This window comes from Notechis scutatus, chromosome Z, assembly GCF_049901735.1.
Source record: "Notechis scutatus isolate UNSWTSFEM ecotype Mainland chromosome Z, rNotScu1.2, whole genome shotgun sequence".
NCBI lineage: Eukaryota > Metazoa > Chordata > Lepidosauria > Squamata > Elapidae > Notechis > Notechis scutatus.
Window position 1 is genome coordinate 108520528 of NC_142025.1, and position 22736 is coordinate 108543263.

The 22736-nt window shown below is 36.1% G+C and overlaps 1 pseudogene; it reads left to right on the forward strand.

The window, feature by feature from the left end:
• Nucleotides 1-112: 112 nt before the first annotated feature.
• LOC113423010 (uncharacterized) lies at nt 113-22394 on the forward strand (annotated as a pseudogene).
• The last annotated feature ends 342 nt before the right edge of the window (nt 22395-22736 follow it).

Below are 22736 nucleotides of genomic sequence, written 5' to 3' on the forward strand. Positions count from 1 at the left end.
TTGGAGACAGCAGGCTTAAACTTACTTGTTGAGAGTTCGGTCTCTACGCCTCCAGGTGGACAGAGGTAGATTCTCTTCTGAGGAACCCAAATCTATGTGACTTTTTTTCAAGATGGAAAAAGACACCCAAGAAGGGCCTGTGTCAGAAGGGCCTGATGGACCAGGAAGAAACACTGTCTCAAAACATTCTAGTGGTGCTTGAGACCGGTTCTGTGGGCATGGCTTGGTGGGTATGGTGTGGCTTGTTAGGCATGGCAATGGAAGGACACTGCAAAATCTCCATTCCTTCCCCACTCGTGGGGGAAAGTTACTAGAAAATCCCATTCCCTCCCCACCCCACTAACCTGCTTTAGAGCTCCGTTGTGTAGGGCAACAAAAGAAGACCTAGCCAATCGGCTGAGACTCGGGAAGCAGAGAATAGATGGGGATGGGGCCAGTCAGAGGTGGTATTTGCCAGTTCTCCAAACTACTCAAAATTTCTGCCGAACGGTTCTCCAGAACTGGTGAGAACCTGCTGAATACCACCTCTGCTCAAGATCTATTTCTGCGGGCCATATCAACAAGGAAGAGGTTCCTCACTGCCTCGAAGGTCGGTGGAAAGAATATTTGAAAACAGTCCCACATCCAATCTCAGGATGAGAAGCTTCAAAGTTGCCAGATCTGATCTTGTGGGATGATCTGGCTACCTTTGACCATGTAGTTGGTGCCTGCCAGTGGTCTCGGGAAGAAGTGAGCCACCTCCTGCCCACCCTTTGGGCTGAAACCCAGCAGATCTTAAGTAATCTGAATGCCAAAGGGGATGATAGGAGGATTAAACCAACTTCCATAAACAACAATTCAAGTACTGCTGAGATTCAGCAGCACTGCTTCCACCGCTTCTGTTATCAGCAGGCTGAGGGACCCCAAGAGGTCTGTAGCCAGTTCCAGGAACTCTGCCACCACTGGTTGGAACCAGAGAGCCTCATGAAGGAACAGATCCTGGAGCTGCTAATTCTGGAGCAGTTTCTGACAGTTTTGCCAAAGGGAATCCAAAGCCAGGTCCGAGAACGTGATACTGAGACATGTGCCCAAGCTGTTGCCTTGGCAAAGGAGTTTCTTTTGCATCAGCAGTAAATTTGGAAAGTGAGCCACAGGTGGGGAGATTTATTGTATAAATTATGTAGAAAACAGGGGTAATCTATACTTGAGAGAAATAAAATACCAATTATGTTGCATAAAAAGCCAATCCATGTTAGCAGCATACATGTATACATCTTTCGGTTTATGATGGCTGAACTCACACAACAAGCGAAACCTCAAACTGGATTAACAGTATAAAATTACAGGTGACTTACAACCAAAACGGAGGTGAGAATTTATATTGTTAAGGCAGTTGCCAAGTGAGACATGCCCAATTTTACAACTTTTTCTTTTGCCATGGTTGTTAAGCAAATCACTGTAATTGATAAGTGAATCATGTGATAATTAAGTGAATCTGGCTTCCCCATTGCCTTTGCTTGTCAGAAGCTGGCTGGGAAGGTTGCAAGTGGCGATCCCATGACCCCAGGATATTAGAACTGTTGTAAATATATATTAATCACCAAGCACCCAAATTTTGATCATATAACCATGTGGATGTTGTGTCAATTGCAAGTGCGAGGACCAGTCATAAGTCACTTCTTTCAGTGCCATTGCAAGAATGATTGTAAGTCAAGGGCTATCTATGGTGAGTTCGTGTGCAGTTATGCTCAAACTAACCTTATGATGACTTAATGCATGCTAAGACAATGATTAGGATTTCAGAATACACAAAGCTTATGAACCTTAGTCAGTTCTAGTGCATTGTTCCAAACCAAAAATGTTTCCATGTGGCAGTTATCTATCCAGGAAGGAATGTTCACACACACACACACACAAAGCTATCATCCATATTGGTCTTGTGGATTGTGTTATGTAGGACATTTTGTATAGCAGGTTGTTCAATCATGTTAGTCTGTGGGATTGCTAAGAATCGACACCAACTTATTGACACACCATCATGGAATGCTTCCTCACTACCACCACTTTTACATGTGGACCACATTCTGAAGTGTTAAGTTTCAGAAACAATTACATAGCTGAGTTTTTTCAGAGAACCTCAGCTTTCCTATTCCCCATGTTTGGAACCTTGTGGTTTTCAACATGTAACTCTTCTACCCACAAGAAACCTCTTGAAGAAACAAGGTGAGAAAAAGCTACTGGCTTTACCTCTGATATCAGCATATTTGGCCGTGGGATACATTGATGTGCATATTGCTTAATGCAAATTTATTTATTTATTTATTTATTTGATTTGTCAATCACTTACAAGATAATAGGTATAAGTATAAACGTGAGTAAGAATACAGGAAATAGGTACAAATAAATGGGGACCAAAGGACAGGGATGGTAGGCACGATTGTGCACTTATGCACGTCCCTTACAGACTTCTTAGGAATGGGGTGACGTCAATAGTGGATAGTTTGAGGTTAAAGGAGTGGAGGTTTAATTAACCAGGGGAAGTCTGTTTTTAGACATGGTGCGGTGAACTCTGCAGAGTTATGCAAGGGGAGAGGAATTATGATTCAGCCAAGCTACTCAGAAGTGCACACACAGCATTCCATACTATTTTCTCAGTAACAATGAGATTTAGTCTCACTTCCTTTTGCTCTCATAATGTGTGCTAGAAACAATAACAAAAACAATCTTCTAGAGATCAGCTCTTCTGATCTTCTAGAGAACAGCTGGGAGGAAAAGAAGGTTGAATCTTTCTTTCCAGTGGTCCTTAACAAAATTGATTTTTGCCACTCAACTGAAAATGCCCCTAAAAAAGATAGATATCCTGGGATTTGAGAGCAGGTAGATTATATATATAGTATCTCACATATTATCCTTATTTGACATCAACTGTAGCCACCTGAGTTGGTGTTCATATTGTTAGTGTGCCTATCAATACTTTTCTTGGTGCCTCTTGTATACCCTGTCCTACCTGAAAATTTATACATTTTAATGGAAATCAGTCCCTCCATACTGCTACTATTGTAATTAGCTATGCATGCCATGATGCCTCAGAATGCCTGTTATGCATTTTCAAAATTCCAAATACCCAGATGGAAAAAATTCCAAATGGGTCCAGAAAGTTTGAAACTTTAGGCCTAGCCTTGCAGTCTAATCATGAAGAATTTTTGGAATTTCAGGTTGGGCAACTTGCAGGCACAGCAGGGGCCTCTGGTGCCATGATAGCAGCAAAAAAAAAAAAAATCCCAGCTGATTTTTTTTTTTAAGATGGGGGAAAGCCAAACAAAAATTAAGTGTACTAAGACCCCAAAGGTGCCATTGGAGTGGATATCAATTATTGTATGTATATATAGCTTTAAAAAAGTAGGAAAGGGGAGAGAAATCCTAACTCTTCTGAAATCATTATGTTACTTATTTTCCTTTGCTTTGTGACCCACAGTTGCCTTCCTCCCTCTGAAAAGAAAAAAAATGTTATGCTTTGGCCAAATATGTAAAACCACTGAGTTAATACCACTGAGTTTGCACATGTTGGTCCCTTCATTTCTTTTTTAAAAAAAAAATTTTTATTGGTTTTTAAAACGAACATAAACAAAACATAAAAACGTCAAGCCATCTTCCATATATATACATACAGTGTGCCGGTTGGTTTACAAATTGTTTTGTGCTTCCATTTCATAGTCTTCAATTACAATTACATTGTATATATTCTCATATTTTCAATCAAGTATTAAATACATTAATATCATTATTAATCAATCATTTATACTTTTATTCATTCATGTTTTACGAAGTAATCATATTTTATTTAATTTGTTTTATGACAGTTCATATTATCATCTCAAATCTATCCTACAATCATTTTGTAGATATAATAAGAAAAGAATATATCTTTATATATTTATTATTTTCTAAGAATCTACATATTTCATTACTATGTTTTATTGTCTAACCATTAATAGAATAGATCACAAATTTTATAAAATTGTTTATCATCTTGTTCTCTGATTTCAAATGTCAATCTACTCATTTCAGCACATTCCAATATTTTCTTAATGATTTCCTCCTGTGATGGTATTTTCTCATTTTTCCAGTTTTTAGCAAATACAATCCTAGCCGCTGTCAAACATTTACAATCAGGTATTTCAATTATTTACTATATATTTCAGGTAAAATTCCCAATAAAAATATCTCTGGTTTCAAATCTATATGCTTTTTTGTCATTTTTTCCAACCACGTGTGGATTTTAGTCCAATATTTTTTAGCATCCGCACATGTCCACCACATATGGTAATATGGGCCAGGTGTCTGATGACATTTCCAACATTTTTCAGATTTATTCTTGAACATTCTTGCTATTCTTGTCAGGGGAAAATGCCACCTGTAAAACATCTCATACAAATTTTCTTTATATGCTGTTGATATTGTCATTTTATAATTTTGAGACCACAATTTTTGCCATTTCTCTAGATCAATCCCATATCCAAAATTCTTCCCCCAAGCAATCATTGTTTCTTTAACTTGTTCTTCTTCTAGTTTAATTTCTAATAAATATCCATACAATTTTTAAATCACCTTTTCATCAGTACCTGTCAAAATCTTACCTAAATCAGTCAGTTTATCATAGAAACCTTCTGTTTTAGAGTCTTTATCATACCTTGAATGTATTTGCGCATATGAAAACCAATTCATCTTTATACCTTGTTCCTCTAATTTTTGTATAGATTTAAGTTCACCCTTTTCATTCAATATTTCACTATAACTAACTGTTTGTTCCTTTTTATATATTATAGGATAAGAAAATGCTTCAATAGTCGATAGCCAGACTGGAATTTTCAAATAACATTGTCTTTTAGTCTTCTCCCAGTTTAACCACAGAGACTCCCGTATATAATGTCTTCTAAAAGCATGCCACCCCAACAACAGATCATGTCCTTCTAATGTCAACAATCTAGTATTTCTTAATGTTATCCATTCCTTAACCCACATCAGCTTTGTAGCTTGGTAATACAACTCCCAATTAGGCAAACCAAATCCTCCTCTTATTCTAGCATCTTGCAAAAGTTTTAACTTTATTCTCGCTTTCTTACCTTGCCGTATATATTTCAACACAATTTTATTTAAATCTTCAAAGTAATCTTTTCCAAGCCTAATTGGAATTGTTTGGAACAAATATAAAATTCTGAGTAATATATTCATCTTGATTGTTGATATTCTCCCTATTAATGACAGTTGTAAATTTTCCCATTTTGCCAAATCTAGCGCTATCTGCTGCTTAAGTTTGATATAATTATTCTCTTTTAGTGTCCTGCATCTTGCTGTCAAATGTATCCCCAAGTACTTGATCTTATTCGTGACCTGAATTTTCAATAGATCTGCCAGTTCTTCCTTTTGTCTTATAGAATATTCTTTGTCAAGATCTTTGTCTTATCTTTATTTATTTTCAAACCAGCCACCTTTCCATATGTCTCTATCTTTTCTATCAATTTTGATGCTGTTTCTAGTGGATCTTCTAAAATGAAAACCAGATCATCTGCGAATGCTTGCAACTTAAATTCTTCCTTTTTAATTTTCATCCCTTTTATGTCCTTTTCTTCTCTAATATTTCTGTTTAACACTTCCAAGGTTAACACAAACAACAGAGGTGATAGTGGGCACCCTTGTCTTGTTCCTTTTCTTATATCAATAGAGTCTGTCAGTTCTCCCTCTATCATTACCTTTGCTGTTTGCTTATGATATATAGCTTCTATTGCTTGAATAAATTTTTTAGAAAAGCCCATCTGTTCCAGCTGTAATAACATGAATTGCCAATTCACATTATCAAATGCTTTCTGTGCATCTAGAAATATCAAAGCCATTTGTTTTTCAGGATGTGCCTCGTAGTATTCCAAAGTGTCCAAGATTACTCTCATATTATCCTTAATTTGTCTCTTTGGCAGAAATCCATTTTGATCAGGATGGATAAAATTGTTTAAGTATTTTTTAAGTCTTTCTGCCAATATTGAAGCAAAAATTTTATAATCTACATTTAGTAGGGAAATAGGTCTATAGTTCTTGATTTGTAATGGATCGGCCTCCTCTTTTGGGACAAGTGTAATATAAGCTTCTGACCATGATTTAGGTATCTTCTTCTTTAACATAACTTCATTCATAACTTCTAGCAATGAAAGGTTCAACATTTCTTGTAATGTTTTATAAAATTCTGCCGGAAGTCCGTCTGGGCCTGGTGCATTTTGCTTCTTGAGTGCTTCAGTTAACTCCATCATCATTGTATTGCTTTCTAACATTGTTTCAATCTCTTTAGGTATCTGGGGTAAATTAGCATTCTGTAAATACTGTTTAACTCTTTCATCATCAATATTCTCTTGTGTGTATAGTTTTCCATAATAGTCTCATATGATTTCCTTCTTCTCTTTGCTACCATAGCAAATTTGGCCTTGGTCATCTATTAATTGCAATATTTTCCTTGATTCTTTCTCCTTTCTCAATTTATATGCTAACCATCTACCTGGTTTATTTGCATCTTCAAAGTAGTTCTGTTTAGCACCTCTGATTTTCTGTGCTAATTCTTCTTTTTCCATTAGCCCCATTTTATGTTTAATTATATCCATTTTTAACTTAATGTCCTTTTTCTGTGGCATTTTCTGTAGCTCTTTTTCAAGTCCTTTATACTCATCCTCTAATACCTTAGAGGCTTGTCTTTTCATGGTATTTCTTTTCCTTGTATAGTCTATTATCAAGCCTCCGGCATATGCCTTCATTGTATCCCATACGTTCTGGATTGATGTATCTTCTTTTTTGTTTTCTCTAAAGAAGAAAGCCAATTCTTTCTCCATCCACTGTGTGAAATCTTTTTCCTTTAATATAGTATTATTTAACGTCCATCTAGATCTTCTCCTTTGTCCTTTCCACTTAATTGTCATTGGATTGTGATCTGCCCAAGTACTTGTTTCAATATTTATTTCTTGAATATTAGTTAACAATTCTGTTGACATCCATATCATATCTATTCTGGACCATGATAAATGTCTATTTGAGTAGAAGGTGTATTGTTTAGTTTTAGCATTTCTTTCTCTCCATGTATCTTTTACGTTTATTTCATCTACCATTTATAAAAAAAGATTTAGGGAGAGTCTTTCTGTTTTGCTTTGTTGTTTTCTGTGCTGTATAGTCCAGTTTATTGTCTACAATTCCATTAAAATCTCCCATCATAACTATATTAGCATAGTCCAGTTCAATTATTTTCCTATGTAATTTTTTATAAAATTCTTCTTGCTTGTCATTCGGGGCATAGATTGCAATCAGAAGTGTTTTCATATTATTGTCCATTATTTCCACCATTAGTATTCTTCCATCGTCATCAGTATAGATCAATTTTGCTGGGATAATATCTTTAATGTATAAAACCACTCCTCTTTTCTTGCATTGTGTCAAAGAAGTAAATATTTCCCTAATTTTGGCTGTATCAACAATTGTTCATATTGCTTTTTGATATGTACTTCTTGTAGGCGGATTATATCAAATTTTAAATTCTCTAATTTATGGAAAGTTTTCCTTTTTTTAACAACTGAGTTAAGTCCATTTATATTAATTGTAATCAGTTTTTTCTCTTCCATGATTATACTTTATAGGTAGGTTTGGCAGCTCTCGTAGATCTTGGTTCATGTTGTTCTTTAACTTCCACCTTTCCGCCTACTGCACCTTCTTCTTTTTCAGTCGCTATTTGGCAGTCCTCTTGGAATTCAATTAGTGAGATTTCTTTTTCTGCCTCTTCCTCTTTCCCTCCAAAAAATTCTGTGTAAAATGATTCAGCTTTTTCAACTGAGTCAATTCTATGTCTCTGTTCTTGCCATGTGAACATTAAACCTTCTGGAATCAGCCATCTATAATTCACCTCTTTTTTAAGTAGCATTTTGGTCAGAAATCGGTATTCTCTTCTCATTTCTCTCATTCTTCTGGGTACTTGTTTCAGGACCACAATCTCCTTGTCTTTATATTTCAATGTTTTCTCTCTTGCCACTTGCAGTATTTACGTTTTAATGGCTTTCTTTGTAAATCTGATGTGAACTTCTCTTGGTAAGCTATTTCTCATTGCATAACTTGTGAAGCCTCGATAAACCTCATCTATGCCATCCATCATCTTCTCTTTAGTTATTTCCAAAGCTTCAGCCAAAATTTCTATCATTATCTCAGCTAGGTTTTGTCCCTTTTCTTCCTCTATATTTTGGAATCTGAGATAAAATTCTGATCTGTCCATCTCCCATCTCAACATCCCACTTTTATCTTGTTCAACCACGGTTAATCTGCTATCAATATCTCCAATCTTCTTATCTCTTTGTTTATCTTCTTCAATTTTTTGGAATCTCTCATCATACTTCATCATCATTTGTTGAATGTTCTCCACCTTTTCATCAGTTTTTCCTGTTCTTTGTTCAATGTTCTCTGTTCTCTGTTCTCTTTTCAATATTCTCTGTTCTTATTTAAATATTTTGAATTCCTTGTATAATCATCTGCAGGGTCACTTTTTCCTGTTCTTTTTCTTGCTGTAACATCATCTGTATTGAGCGTTGTCCTCCAGATGGTGAAAAGGAAGAAGTAGGAGTTGAGGAACCAGGGGCTATTAGTTTCCTACTCATTTCGGACAATTCAAAATCTTCAGGTTTTTCTAGACCAGAGGTCTCATTCTCATGGCCCACGGGCCAATTGCGGCCCGCAGGGTGATGTCCTGTGGCTCCCACCGTGATATGAAAGTATAATATTAGTGCGGCCCGCAGGGGGAATGGACCTCTGAAGGAAGTCCCGCCCGTCGTTCCTCGTCATGGCTGACATTCGGTGCTAGGCTAAGCTACACCGACTTCATGCACACTACGCTTGTAACAACAGTGTGGTGGATGACGAACAGTCCGGTAGCAGTCGCCTTTTTTTGCAGTCGCCATTCCGGTACTTTCTACCATCAACAAATGCCACGATCAAACGGAGAGAAAGGCGACTGCTACCAGGCTGTTCGTCATCAGCCACGCTGTTGTGACAAGTAGAAGCAGAAATGATGTCATGCGTCGAAACGTTCTCCATGCGTCACTAGCTGGCTAAACACTTCTATGAAACGTAGAACAAGAGCGACGCCAAGTGGAATAAACTAAATTTTGTCACACCCTCATCATGTCTTTGTCAAAGCCTGCAGTGAAGAGAAAGATAGGTGATGAGCACAGACAATTTCAGCAAAGGTGGGAGACACACTATTTCTTTGTTGAGCACAGGGGTATCCCGACATGCCTTATTTGCTCTGAAAAAGTTGCAGTGCACAAGGAATACAACCTGAAACATCATTATTCAACTAAACATGCTGAGGAATGTGCAAAATATCAGGGGGATGAGAGAGCCAACCAGGTTGCCAGCCTTAAAACATGTCTAGTGAGGCAACAAGCTTTCTTCAAGAAAGCAACCAAAGAGAATGCTGCAGGAGTCAAAGCTAGCTATATGGATAGTGTGATGATTGCTAAGGCAGGAAAACCATTCACAGAGGGTGAGTTTGTAAAAGAATGCATATTACAGGCTGCAAGTATAGTTTGTCCGGAAAAGAAAAGTCAGTTCAGCAACATCAGCCTTTCTGCCAACACAGTGGCAGAGCGCATTTCTGATCTGTCAAGTGACATTTATCATCAACTGTGTGAGAAAGCCAGATGTTTTGATGCATATTCAGTTGCTCTTGATGAGAGCACAGACATAACTGACACTGCTCAGCTCACAATTTATGTCCGTGGTGTTGATCGCAATTTTGAAGTGACAGAGGAGTTGCTCAGAGTAATTCCAATGCATGGCCAGACCACCGCTCATGAGATATTTCGCCAGCTGTGTGATGCCATTGAGAATGCCGGTTTGCCATGGAATAGGTTTGTTGGAATAACAACCGATGGAGTGCCATCAATGACAGGGAGGAAAAATGGACTGGTGGCACTTGTTCAGAGAAAACTTGAGGAGGAGGGTGTAGAAGAGGCTATTGCTCTGCACTGCATTATCCATCAGCAGGCTCTTTGCAGCAAATGCCTGAAGTGTGACAACATGATGTCTGTTGTTGTGAAATGCATCAACCACATCAGATCCAGGGGCTTAAAGCACAGGAGGTTCCGTGCTTTTTTAGAGGAAATGGAGTCAGAATATGAAGATGTGCTCTATTTCACCGAGGTACGTTGACTCAGCAGGGGAAATGAAAAGATTTTTTTGAACTGAGAGAAGAAGTGAAAGCCTTCATGGAGAAGGATGGGATGGCTGTTCCTGAGTTGAATGATCAGAAATGGCTCATGGACTTAGCTTTTCTTGTTGACATCACACATGAGCTGAATGTACTGAACAAGAAGTTGCAAGGCCAGGTGCAGCTTGTCAGTGCTGCCTATGACAACGTGAGAGCATTCTCCACAAAACTTGTGTTATGGAAAGCCCAGCTCTCTCAGGCAAACCTTTGCCATTTCCCAGCATGCAAGGCACTTGTGGATGCAGGCACACCATTCAGTGGTGAGAAGTATGTTGATGCTATTTTGAAGCTACAGAAGGAATTTGATCACAGATTTACAGACTTCAAGACGCACAGAGCCACTTTTCAAATTTTTGCAGACCCCTTCACCTTTGATGTACAAGATGCCCCTCCTGTGCTTCAAATGGAGCTTATTGACCTGCAATGCAACTCTGACCTCAAGGCCAAATTTAGGGAGGTGAATGGAAAAGCAGACAAGCATGGGCAATTTTTGAGAGAATTGCCCCCCAGCTTCCCTGAGCTTTCCCGAATGTTCAAGCGGACCATGTGCCTTTTTGGGAGCACATATTTGTGCGAAAAGTTCTTCTCCATAAACACACACAAAAAAGAAAAAATTGTTAAATCCTGAAAAAGGCAGAAAAGTAAAAAATAAAAAACTAAAGAAGAGAAAAGAAAAGTTCTTCAGGTTCTTCAACACCTTAATCCAATTAAAAAGTCTCAGGTATAAAAGGATGCATAAGAAAAAAAAAGAAAGCCACAAAATAAAAATAAAAAAACAATATGGAAGGTAAATAGAAAGAAATACAAGGGAGGGAGAGAGAAAAAAGAAAAGAGACTACTCCCTTAAAAAGAAAAGGAAGGAAATCATTAATACTAAAGCTTTTCCTTTAAAATAAAATGCAAACATAAAAATTTAACTTCAAAAGACAAAAAGAAAGACAAAAACAAGTTCCAAAAGGCCAAAAATCCAAATAGCTATTACGAAAAGTAAACTAATGAGGAGGGGTAGCGCAGCTTAGAAAAAATAAAAAGAGCACACTGCACCTTGTTTGATTATCCAAGGCTTTTGTTAAAATTTATAACTCTCTTCTCCAGAGTCTTGTCACCATTTTTTCCCCTATAAGCTTCAACACCAGACTCCAGCTGTTGATAGAAACCCAGAAGAGCACCTGCAATAATACTCTCCCATGCTCTTCCCTCTATCTTATCAAATAGCAATGTCCTTGAAAAGAAGTCTCAGTTCTTTCTCAGCTTTGTCTGGTCAAGAAAAAGAAATAGAATATTTCCAAGCCTCTAGTTGGCAGTGTTAAAAAGTTTCTTTTGCTTTCACTTTCCTTCTCCTTTCCCAAACAAAATATAATAAAATTAATTAAAAAGGGGAAAAGATATTTAAAAAATGACTAAAAGGGAGTCTCTAGCCTAGAATATTATAAAGTCAAAAAGGAGAAAAAGAATAGGTGAAAGAAAAGGAAAAAAACAGTCCAGTTTCAAAATATAAAATCATCTGTAGAAAATCCAGCAATGAGAAAAAAAAAGAAAAATATTACTTTGACATTCCTGTTTAAAATTGCTGCTTAATCACTTCTGTCAAAACTTTTACAGATTCTTTCTTTTCCTTAGGGTGTTCTTTCAAATCTTAAAATAAAAAGTTCTCACCAAATCGGCACACTCTCTCTTTCCGTTCTCTTTCATTTCGGAGCTGTCCCAACTTCAGCAGCTTTAATGGCTGCCTCTTTGCCTCTGGCAAAAAGAGCTTCTCCTGGATCTACCAGGGACTTTGCGGTATCCCTGGGATTGACAGGATGCACTCTTTACATTCACCATCTCTTTGGGACAGTTTAGATCCAATTGGACTGTCCAGGAGCAAAGATATCAGCAGCGATCTCAGACCTCCGAGATCGCATGCCGTATCGTCACGACACCAGCTCCGCCCTCCCTTCATTTCTGACCATATACAAAATGTTCAGAAACACCTAAACAGTATTCTGTATAATAGCTAATGTTTTAATGCATGACTTCTTATCTGTTTTCATTTCTTTTGGCTTTATCTGTTGGCATGATATCATTTTGCTAAAAATTGTTTTTGGAAAAAGGGGCTTGGATATTAACTTACAGTGTCATTTCAGGAGTCTGACTCATTTCAAGAGGCAGCTGTAAATCTCTCTGAAGACCAGCAGGCCGTGTCAGATGCCAGACAAAGGTTTCTTGCCAAGGAAGTCAAGAAACTTGATAATGGGAAAGCAAGCTTGTTAGGTAAGCCTTTAATTTGCAAGTGGTGATAGTCTTGCTCTATTCAGCTCAGTGTAAGGTCATATGGTCAGGCCCATGCCTCATTTTAGATTGCAATATTCTGAAAAGGACTACGAAAATGCTGGAAATGAGGCCAGCTTCACTCTTGAGATGTCCCTTTCAAACTTTGAATAGGCCGTTTTATAAAATTTCACTCAAAACATTTTAAAATTACATTTTGCAAATTCCTAGCTGTATTTCAAAAGAAGAGACTTTCTACAGCAAAGTTAAGAATTGCAGCTTGTGAAGCCTTTTTTGGTAACTCCTGGCACCAAAAACTTCTGACTTTTGCTTTTTCTCTGGGTTGGAGCAAAAACATACCCAAGTAAGTCCGAAGTAGGAAAACTAAGTTAAAATCCCAGTCTGTGCTGTAAGCATCATATAAAGTAAGGTTATATTTGAATCAAACTTGATACCTAATATTGGAAGAAATATCCTTTTTGGTTCAGTTCCAAGTGGGGAAAAGACACTGGATTCATGAAAGTTGCTTGGAAAGAAGATTTCATCTTGGATAAGATCACATACCTTGGAGCTCCTGGGTGAAAAGGAAAGAGATGCTGAGAGTCCCTTGGTTTTACACCCTCTCTAAGCTTTGAACTTCCTGGGATACAGGAAGAGTATCCTGATTGGATGCTGTCAGGGGTCATAGTTAGCTTTGTAGGTTGTATGTGTGGTTAAGTTTGGTTGAATCCTGCTGGGTATACAATCTTCCCAGGTGCCATGTGGTGAGATGAGTAATCCTATCATTTACTGAGGGCCATGTCTTAATCTCATCACCCTGGAACTGAAGGGGGGGCAGGGAGCTGCAGGAAGCTGCTTTGTCTTTAAAACATGTTTCTCCTTTTCTTCATCCAGAGAAATATGATATTCTGCCTTTTTAATATTTCCTAGTAGAACATTTCATTCTTCTAAGAGATGGAGAGATAGAGTGGGAATAAGTAGATGGCTTGCAGGCAGGGCTTGAGGGGAAAAATATCAGTACTACAGTTATTAAACAGATAAATCAGTTTCAACAAAATGGAGACACAACAGATGAGAAAGAAAAAACTGGATTCACATGCTTCAGGAAAAGATGGTAGATGAAATAGTTCAAACACACAGTAAATGCAAGAATGAAACTTTCCCTGTAAATTAACTTAAAACTTTTGCTCATAACCTTGGGCTTTTCTTAAAAGCATAGAAAGGAAAGGAAACTGAACTCAATGTTCTTCACTCTGTCTAGTTGGCCAGATCAGATTGGGTGAAGGCATTTTCTTTCAGTGCTTTTAATAATTTTTTGTAGCAATTTAAAAATTTTGTCTTTTGGATTGGAGACATTTTTCAGTTACACTTACCTCAAGGGCACACAAAGATTTAGACATATACACACACACAAACAAGGAGAACAAAGAGAGGAAAACAGAACTCTGAGGAAAATAAACAATATACCTTTTATTCAAATACACATGCATCATGGTCTAGAATAGATATGATATGGATGTCAACAGAATTGCTTTCTAACATACAAGACATTGAAATAGAAGCAAGTACTTGGGCAGATCACAATCCAATAACACTTGTATGGAAAGGACAAAAAAGGAGATCTAGATGGACTTTAAATAATACGATATAAAAAGAAAAAGACTTTAAACAGAAAATTGAGAGAGAATTGACATTTTCTTTAAAGAAAAATACAAAAGAGGATACATCATTACAGAACCTCTGGGACATGATGAAGGCTTATACAAGAGGTTTGATAATGGACTATACAAGGAAAAGAAATATAAAACAGAAAAAAATCTTTAAAATATTGGAAGATGACTACAAGAAGTTGGAAAAATAACTACAGAAATTTCCACACAAAAAGGACATTAAAATTAAAATGGACATAACTAAGCATAAAATGGGGCTAATGGAAAAAGAAGAAATAGCGCAAAAAATTAGAAACGCTAAGCAGAACTATTTTGAAGATGCAAATAAGCCAGGCAGATGGTTAGCATATAAATTGAGAAAGGAAAGAGACTCGAGAAGAATAAATCAATTAATAAATGAACAAGGACATGTATGCTATGGAAATGTGGAGAAGAAAAAATTATTCAAGATTACTATGGAAAACTGTACCATCAAGAGAATGTTCAGGAAAAAAGAATTCAACAATACTTACAGGAAGCAAATTTGCCCCAGATACCCAAATATATTGAAACAATGTTAGAAAGTAATATAACAATGATGGAATTAACAGAAGCTTTAAAAAAGCAAAACATTGGGAAAGCACCAGGTCCAGACGGTTTGCCAGTGGAATTTTATAAGACATTCCAGGGAACATTGAATTTTCACTTATTAGAAATTATGAATGAAGTTATAACAAAGAAGAGAATACCCAAAACATGGTCAGAAGCATATATAACACTTGTACGGAAGGAGGACACAGATCCACAGTAAGTTAAAAATTACAGAGCTATATCACTATTAAATTCAGATTATAAAATTTTTGCTTCAATTCTGGCAGAAAGACTGAAAATATACTTAAACAATTTTATTCATTCTGATCAAAATGGATTTCTGCCGAAGAGACAGATTAAAGATAATATGAGAATAATTTTAGATACACTGGAATACTATGAGGCACATCCTGAAAAACAAATGGCTCTGATGTTTATAGATGCACAAAAAGCCTTTGATAATGTGAATTGGCATTTTATGCTGTTACAATTGGACCAAATGTGCTTTGGTAAAAAATTTACTCAAGCCATTGAAATGATATATCATAAACAAACTGCAAAGGTTATGATAAATGGAGAGTTGTCAGACTTTATAGATATAAGAAAAGGGACCAGACAAGGCTGTCTACTGTCGCCTCTGTTGTTTGTGTTAACACTGGAAGTGCTGAATAGGAACATCAGAGAAGAAAAAGAAATAAAAGGAATGAAAATTAAAAAGAAGAGTATAAATTACAAGCTTTTGCAGATGACCTGGTATTTATATTAGAGGATCCATTGGAGTCAGCACCTAAACTGGTAGAAAAGATAGAAGAGTATAGGAAAGTAGCAGGTTTGAAAATAAATAAAGATAAAACAAAGATTTTAGCAAAGAACATGTTAGTAAGACGAAAGAAAGAATTGGAGGAAGTTTTGGGGATCCAGGTCACAAATAAGGTTAAGTATTTAGGGATACATATAACACCAAGATGTAGCACACTTAAGGAGGACAATTATCTCAAACTTAAACAACAGATTGCAACAGATTTGATAAAATGGGAAAATTTAACAATTTTCATGATAAACAATTATCACTGATTGGCAGAATATCTACAATTAAGACGAATGTATTGCCCAGAATCTTATACTTATTCCAGACAATTCCAATCAGATTAGGGTAAGAATTTTTTGAAGATATAAACAAAATAGTGCTAAAATACATTTGTCAGGGGAAGAAAGCGAGAATAAAACTTAAATTGTTACAAGATGCAAGAATAAGAGGAGGATTTGCTTTGCCCAATTGGGAATTATACTACCAAGCGACAAGTCTGATGTGGGTAAAGGAGTGGATAACATTACAGAATACTAGACTTTTGAATTTAGAAGGACATGACCTGCTGTTAGGGTGGCATGCCTTCCTTTGGTATAAGGGAACTAAAATGCAGGGGTATTTTAGAAGACATTATATTCGAGAAGCATTGTTTCTAAACTGGGAGAAGATAAAAAAGCAATATTATTTAAAAATTCCGCTATGGTTATCTCCTATTGAAGCTTTTTCCTATCCAATAATATATAAAAAGGAACAAACAGTTAGATATGGTGAGATATTGAACAAAAAGGGTGAACTTAAATCTATGCAAGCGTTGGATGAACAAGGTGTAAAAATGAATTGGTTTTCATATTTGCAAATACAATCTAGATTTGTTAAAGATGTTAAAACAGAAGGTATCTATGATAAGTTGACTGATTTAGATAAAATTTTGACAGGTACTGATGAAAAAGTGATAAAAAACTTTATGGACATTTGCTAAAGTTTAAATTAGAGGAAGAACAAGTAAAAGAAACAATCATTGCATAGGGGAAAAATTTTGGATATGGGATTGATTTAGATAAATGGCAAAAATTGTGGTCTCAAAATTATAAAATGACAATGTCAACTGCATATAAAGAAAATTTGTAGAAAAACTTCCGGTTTGTTGGCTTCAGCAGCGGCAGGGATTCGCGATCCTGCGCGATCCCTGTTGCGCTAGCCGTCTTGGTGCCTCCGATCTGGACGGGTTTGGAGGCTAAGGTTACCCCGTGGAGGCAGCCGAAGATAGGAGGGATCCGGACAGGGGGTTGGGGTTTTCGCAGACCCCTTCCCCACCCGGCTTAACCCTCTTTTCTCAAGGCGGTGGAGCGGCGGTCAGCAATGGCCGCCACAAAGAAGCTGACAGCTGGACAAGATTGTGCTGGAGGAAGAAGGAGAAAGTTCTGAAGCGAAAGTTTTTTGGCTGAACTGGGACTATAAGATACAAGTATTATCCTGAAAATCCTGATTTTTTGAAAGATACTTTGTTTCCAGAAGAGATTTACAAGCGGCGAGTGAAAGTGCTTAAAGAGAAAGTTTACTCTCCTTCCACATGGATTTAACAAATGGATATTGAAAATCCTGCTATTTTACAGAAGGTAAAAATTTAAAGCTTTCTGTTATAAGTGGGAAGGGAGAGGACAAAAGGAAATTTTTTATTAAGATTTTGTTGGAGGAGATGCCTGGAAGATTTTGAGATTGGAAGTTAATTGCAATAAGACTTTAAAATACAGATTGGTTTTTTTTTTTCCCTTGCCAATTGATATTACCCCAGGAAGAAAAAGTGTGAAGAACTTTGTGCTCTGTTTGGATTGTTTGATGACTTTGGGATTTTGGGGAATTGTTTCAAGCTTTGAATTATCTTGGTTGTTTTAAGAAGAAGAAGAAGAAGAGAAAAAAGAAGAAGAAAAGGTTTATAATGGCTTTATCTGTTGATGAACTGAGAGAGGAATATGGTAAAATAAAAAAAGAAGGTAAAGACGGTGTGAGAGAAATTTTTCGCTTTTTAGAAATGGCGCTTGCCACTTATCAACAAACAAAGCAATTAATGGAGGAAGAAGAAGAAGAAGAAGAAGAAGAAGAAGAAGAAGAAGAAGAAGAAGAAGAAGAAGAAGAAGAAGAAGAAGAAGAAGAAGAAGAAGAAGAAGAAGAAGAAGAAGAAGAAGAAGAAGAAGAAGAAGAAGAAGAAGAAGAAGAAGAAGAAGAAGAAGAAGCCATCTTTAACGAGTTTACAAAGTTGATTAAAAAGGACATAAGACTTAAAAAAACATCCAAGAAAGAGAAAAATAAGATGCAAAATCAATACAATGTTAGAAAGCAAAAGAAAAGAGAAATACAACAGAGAGGGGAAGCTAAGGGGGGGTAAAAAGACCAGATGGGATAAGATAGGAAGGAAGAAGGGGGGGGGAGCCACAAAGGTATGAAACAAGATGTGGAAAAGAAATCTTTTTTTAGGGATAATGGGTAATGCATAATTTTGTTCCAAAATGTTTCTGCAAGGTACATGATAGTATTGTAGTATTTGTATTAGAAATAGAAAATTAGAATTTTATAAGATTTAAGTAAAGATTAAAACATTAAAGGTTTAATAATGATAGATTTTAAGATTTAATAAAATATTAAAAGGAATGTTTAAAATACTTAGTTTAAGTATAGAGTTTAATTGACTATTGTGTGGATGTGTGTATGAACTTATTATTATGGTATTTGTTTTTGAGATAGATAACTGGAATGCTATAAGATTTAATGTTTAATTATATATTTAATTACTTTATGGATTTACTATTTTAGTAAGTAGAATGTACTAAGCAGAATTAGATAGGGAACTAGGTGTTACCTTAAATGTTAATTTAGGGGAGCGATGGAAAGGCATCATACTTCGATTAGTGATTTCAGGAGAAATTTTTTTTTTTTCCTAATATGAATGAGATAAATGGATAATTGGAAAAGAATGGACAAAAGATACAAATATAATGATTTAAATTAAGATGAAATAAATAAAATAGAATTAAGAAGAGTGGAAAGCGGGGAGAAGTTATAATGAAGATATAGAAGGGTAATAAGATAGGTAATGGCATATAAGTTGAACATGAATTTAATTGAAGTCCATACAAAGAGAGGTAATCCGGGGCCAAGCTACTTTTTAAAAAGAAGTTTTATGTTTTTGTGTTTTGTGTGTGTATGTTTGATTGAGATTTAATAAAACCTTGGGAGAAAGCGAGAAGAATATTTGTAAACAAGGCAGAGGGAAATATGAATATGATGAGTATAAAATGGATAAATATAGAAGAAATGTAATTGAATAAGAGCAAAGAGAAATAATGAGAAATTTGCTAAAAAATATTTAAGTGGAAATGGGATATATTAGAATTATATTGTATAAAATAATGTTTTATCTGCCTTGTAAAAATCTATAATGGAAAGAGGTTTAATGTCTTTAATGTCTAATGATGCTTTGTTTGTCTTTAAAATTAATAAAATTTGTTTCAAAAAAAAAAATTGTATAAGATGTTTTACAGGTGGCACTTACCCCCGGCGAGAATTGCGAGGATATTCAAGAATAAAATGGGATAAATGTTGGAAATGTCATCAGATACCTGGTTCATATTACCACATGTGGTGGACATGCTCAGATGCAAAAAGATATTGGACTATAATCCACACATGGTTGGAAAAAATGACAAAACAACACATAGACTTTAAACCTGAGATATTTTTATTGGGAATTATACCAGAAATATATTGTAAAGAATTGAAATATTTGATTGTAAATGTTTTAACAGTGGCTAGAATTGTATTTGCTAAGAATTGAAAAAATGAAAAAATACCTATGCAGGAGGAAATTATTAAGAAAATCGTGGACTGTGCCGAAATGAGTAAATTGACATTTGAAATTAGAGAACAAGAGGATAAACAATTTTACATGATATGGGATTTATTTTATCAATGGTTAGATAAAAAGACATGGTAAAGAAATAGATTAGTAAGCCTTTCAATAAAAGTTAATAGACTGATAAAGAATACAATATAAAATATATAACCATTGGATGAATGTATAAGATTAAATCATAATGAAAATTAGAATATCTCGCATAAAATGATGAAAAAATAGTCAAATGAATGTTTAATAATTGATACTATATAAGCACAAGCTAGACTGATAAGGTGGGAATTTATATAACTTGTGAATAATGGTAAAAAAAAAGATAGCACAAAATATTGTAGCCATCTGACACACTGTATGTATGTAATTGAAAGAGGGCTTTATGTTTTTATGTTTTGTTCGTATGTTTGTTGTAAAAAATAAAAACTTTGGGGGAAAAAGTTACCATTCTCTGCTGTACAATATATAGTTTGGCTTATTTCTGGAATCCTCTAAGCAACTTGTTTAGAATAAACTGTAAATTCCCATGTTAAATAGGTGTGGAATATCCAAAGCTGTTTATTTATTTATTTTTTATTTATTTATTTATTTATTTGATTTGCCAATTGTTTACAAGATAATAAGTATAAGTGTATACATAGTTATGAATACATGAAATGGGTACATATAAGAAAAATAAAAGAAGAATAAGAGAAACAATAGGACAGGGACGGTAGGCACGTTGGTGCGCTTATGCATGCCCCCTACAGACCTCTTAGGAAAGGGGTGAGGTCAATAGTAGACAGTCTAAGGTTAAAGTTTTGGGAGTTTGGGGAAGAAACTACAGAGTCGGGTAGAGTATTCCAGACATTGACCACTCTATTGCTGAAGTCGTATTTCCTGCAATCAAGTTTGGTGCGGTTAACTTTGAGTTTGTATCTATTGTGTGCTCTTGTGTTGTTATGGTTGAAGCTGAAGTATTCATTGACAGGTAGGACATTGCAATGTATGATTTTATATACCATGCTTAAATCAGACCGAAGACGGCGTAATTCAAGGTTTTCTAGTTCTAGAATTTCAAGTCTGGTGGCATAAGGTATTCTACAACGAGTAGAGGAGTGGAGAACTCTTCTTGTGAAATATTTCTGGACTTTCTCAATTGTGCTAATATCAGATACATAATGTGGGTTCCAGACTGATGAACTGTATTCGAGTATTGGTCTAGCAAATGTTTTGTATGCTCTGGTTAGTAGTGTGATATTACCAGAGAAAAAGCTACGTAGGATTAGGTTAACAACTCTTAATGCCTTTTTGGCTATGTAGTTGCAGTGGGCTCTAGCACTTAGATCATTAGAGGTGAGTATTCCAAGGTCCTTTACAGAGCTTGGGTCATCAACAAGATCTTGACTATTCAGCTTGTATTTTATTTTCTGATTTTTTTTTTGCCAATATGTAAGACAGAGCATTTATTTGTTGAGATTTGAAGTTGTCATTTGTTTGACCATTCTGATACATAGTCAAGATCTTTTTGTAGGGTAGCAGTATTGTCTGTGGTATTGAACAGCTTTACATCATCAGCGAAAAGAATGCAATTGCTCTTAATATGATCACAGAGGTCATTTATGTAGAGTATGAAGAGAGTTGGTCCTAGAACACTGCCTTGGGGGACACCACTATTGACAGGTACAGAATTTGATAGGACGCTCCCAATTTTGACCATTTGTTGTCTGTTTGCCAGGAATGCTTCTATCCAGTTATTCAGTTGTCCAGAGATACCATAGGATTTTATTTTTAGGAGTAGTTTGTCGTGTACCACTGAATCAAAGGCTTTACAGAAGTCTATGTAGATTGCGTCTATTTAGACTTCTGTAAGCTGTTGTTGGTAGAAAATAACTTTTAAAAGATTGAGATATCTTTTAGCTATTTTCAAGATCTTGATCATATCAGTGCATTAAATACAACCTCTGAAATTCTTTCTGCGCTATCTCATAGGTTCTGGAGTCACAAACAGAGGAGAGGAGCCATTCAAAATCAAGAGATCAAAGACGAGGGGACACATGGTACTTTGCTAGGGGCTCTCAAAAAGGAGAAACCCTACAACTCTATTGACTGTGGGAAATGTTTTGTGAGGCCATCAGACTTGGCAAAACATGACAATATCCACACGTGCCAAGCCTTTTCACTGCATTGTCCCACCTGACTAGATATCAGAGAATTCACACAGGGGGAAAAAAAAAACCCCACACATGCACTTTATGTGGTGCATCATTTGCTCAGAGAGCGTCACTGGTTAGTCATCAGAGAATCCACTCTGGAGAACAGCCTTATCATTGTTCTCATTGCCAGCAGTGCTTCAGTCATCAGTTAGCACTTAAAGTGCATGAACCTATCCATATGGTCCAGAAACCTTATATCTGCCTGAAATGTGGGGAAAGGTTTGTTTCTTCTTCTACCCTCAAATACACAAGTGGATCCATACAGGAGAAAAACCATTTTCCCATGTCGAGGGTGGGAAACTATTCATCCAACGCTCTAACCTTATTTCACACCAATGGACACACTATGGGGAGAAACCCTTTTGCTGCACCGTGTGTGGAAGAAGATTCAATTATCCATTGGACCTCACCCAACACCAGAAAATTCATACGGGAGAAAAACAGTTTCCTTGTGTTGAGTGTGAGAGGAGATTCACTAAGTTTTCAGATCTCCTTATACATTGGAGAATCCAATGCCAGGGAACACCCATATCACTGCCTGGAATGTGGGAGGAGATTCCATCAGAAAAGTGCATTGGTGACACACCAGAGAATCCACATGAAAGAGATGGCAGCAGGAAAAATCAAACTGTTACAGAAAAACAATGAACTGAAAATCTGTGAAACCGAAGAGAAGGCAGGAATAAAATGCTTCAAAGTTTCAAAATGCTTCAAAATTCACCTCAGCTTGTCTTCCTGATTCCAGGTCCATGAGATGATCTTAGGGAAGAAAGTCTAGAGAATGTGAAGAGCTCATATATTGTTCCGTCAATCACTTTCATTCCTCCTTCAGTGCTGATCTTCAAATTTCATCTTTATCTATATGTCTGTTTGTCTATCCACACACATACAAGCATGCATACACAGATATTTTTATTCATTAGAATCATTATTAGGTTTTTCTTTTGATGGCTGAATGATTGGTGTCTGAAATATTTTCCATCCTTGCCTTCTGCACCGGAGTATAATCTTTTCTGGGAATTTGAATCTAAACAAAGGTACCTGCTTTTTGAAGAAAGGTACTTGGAGCCTCTGAAAAAGT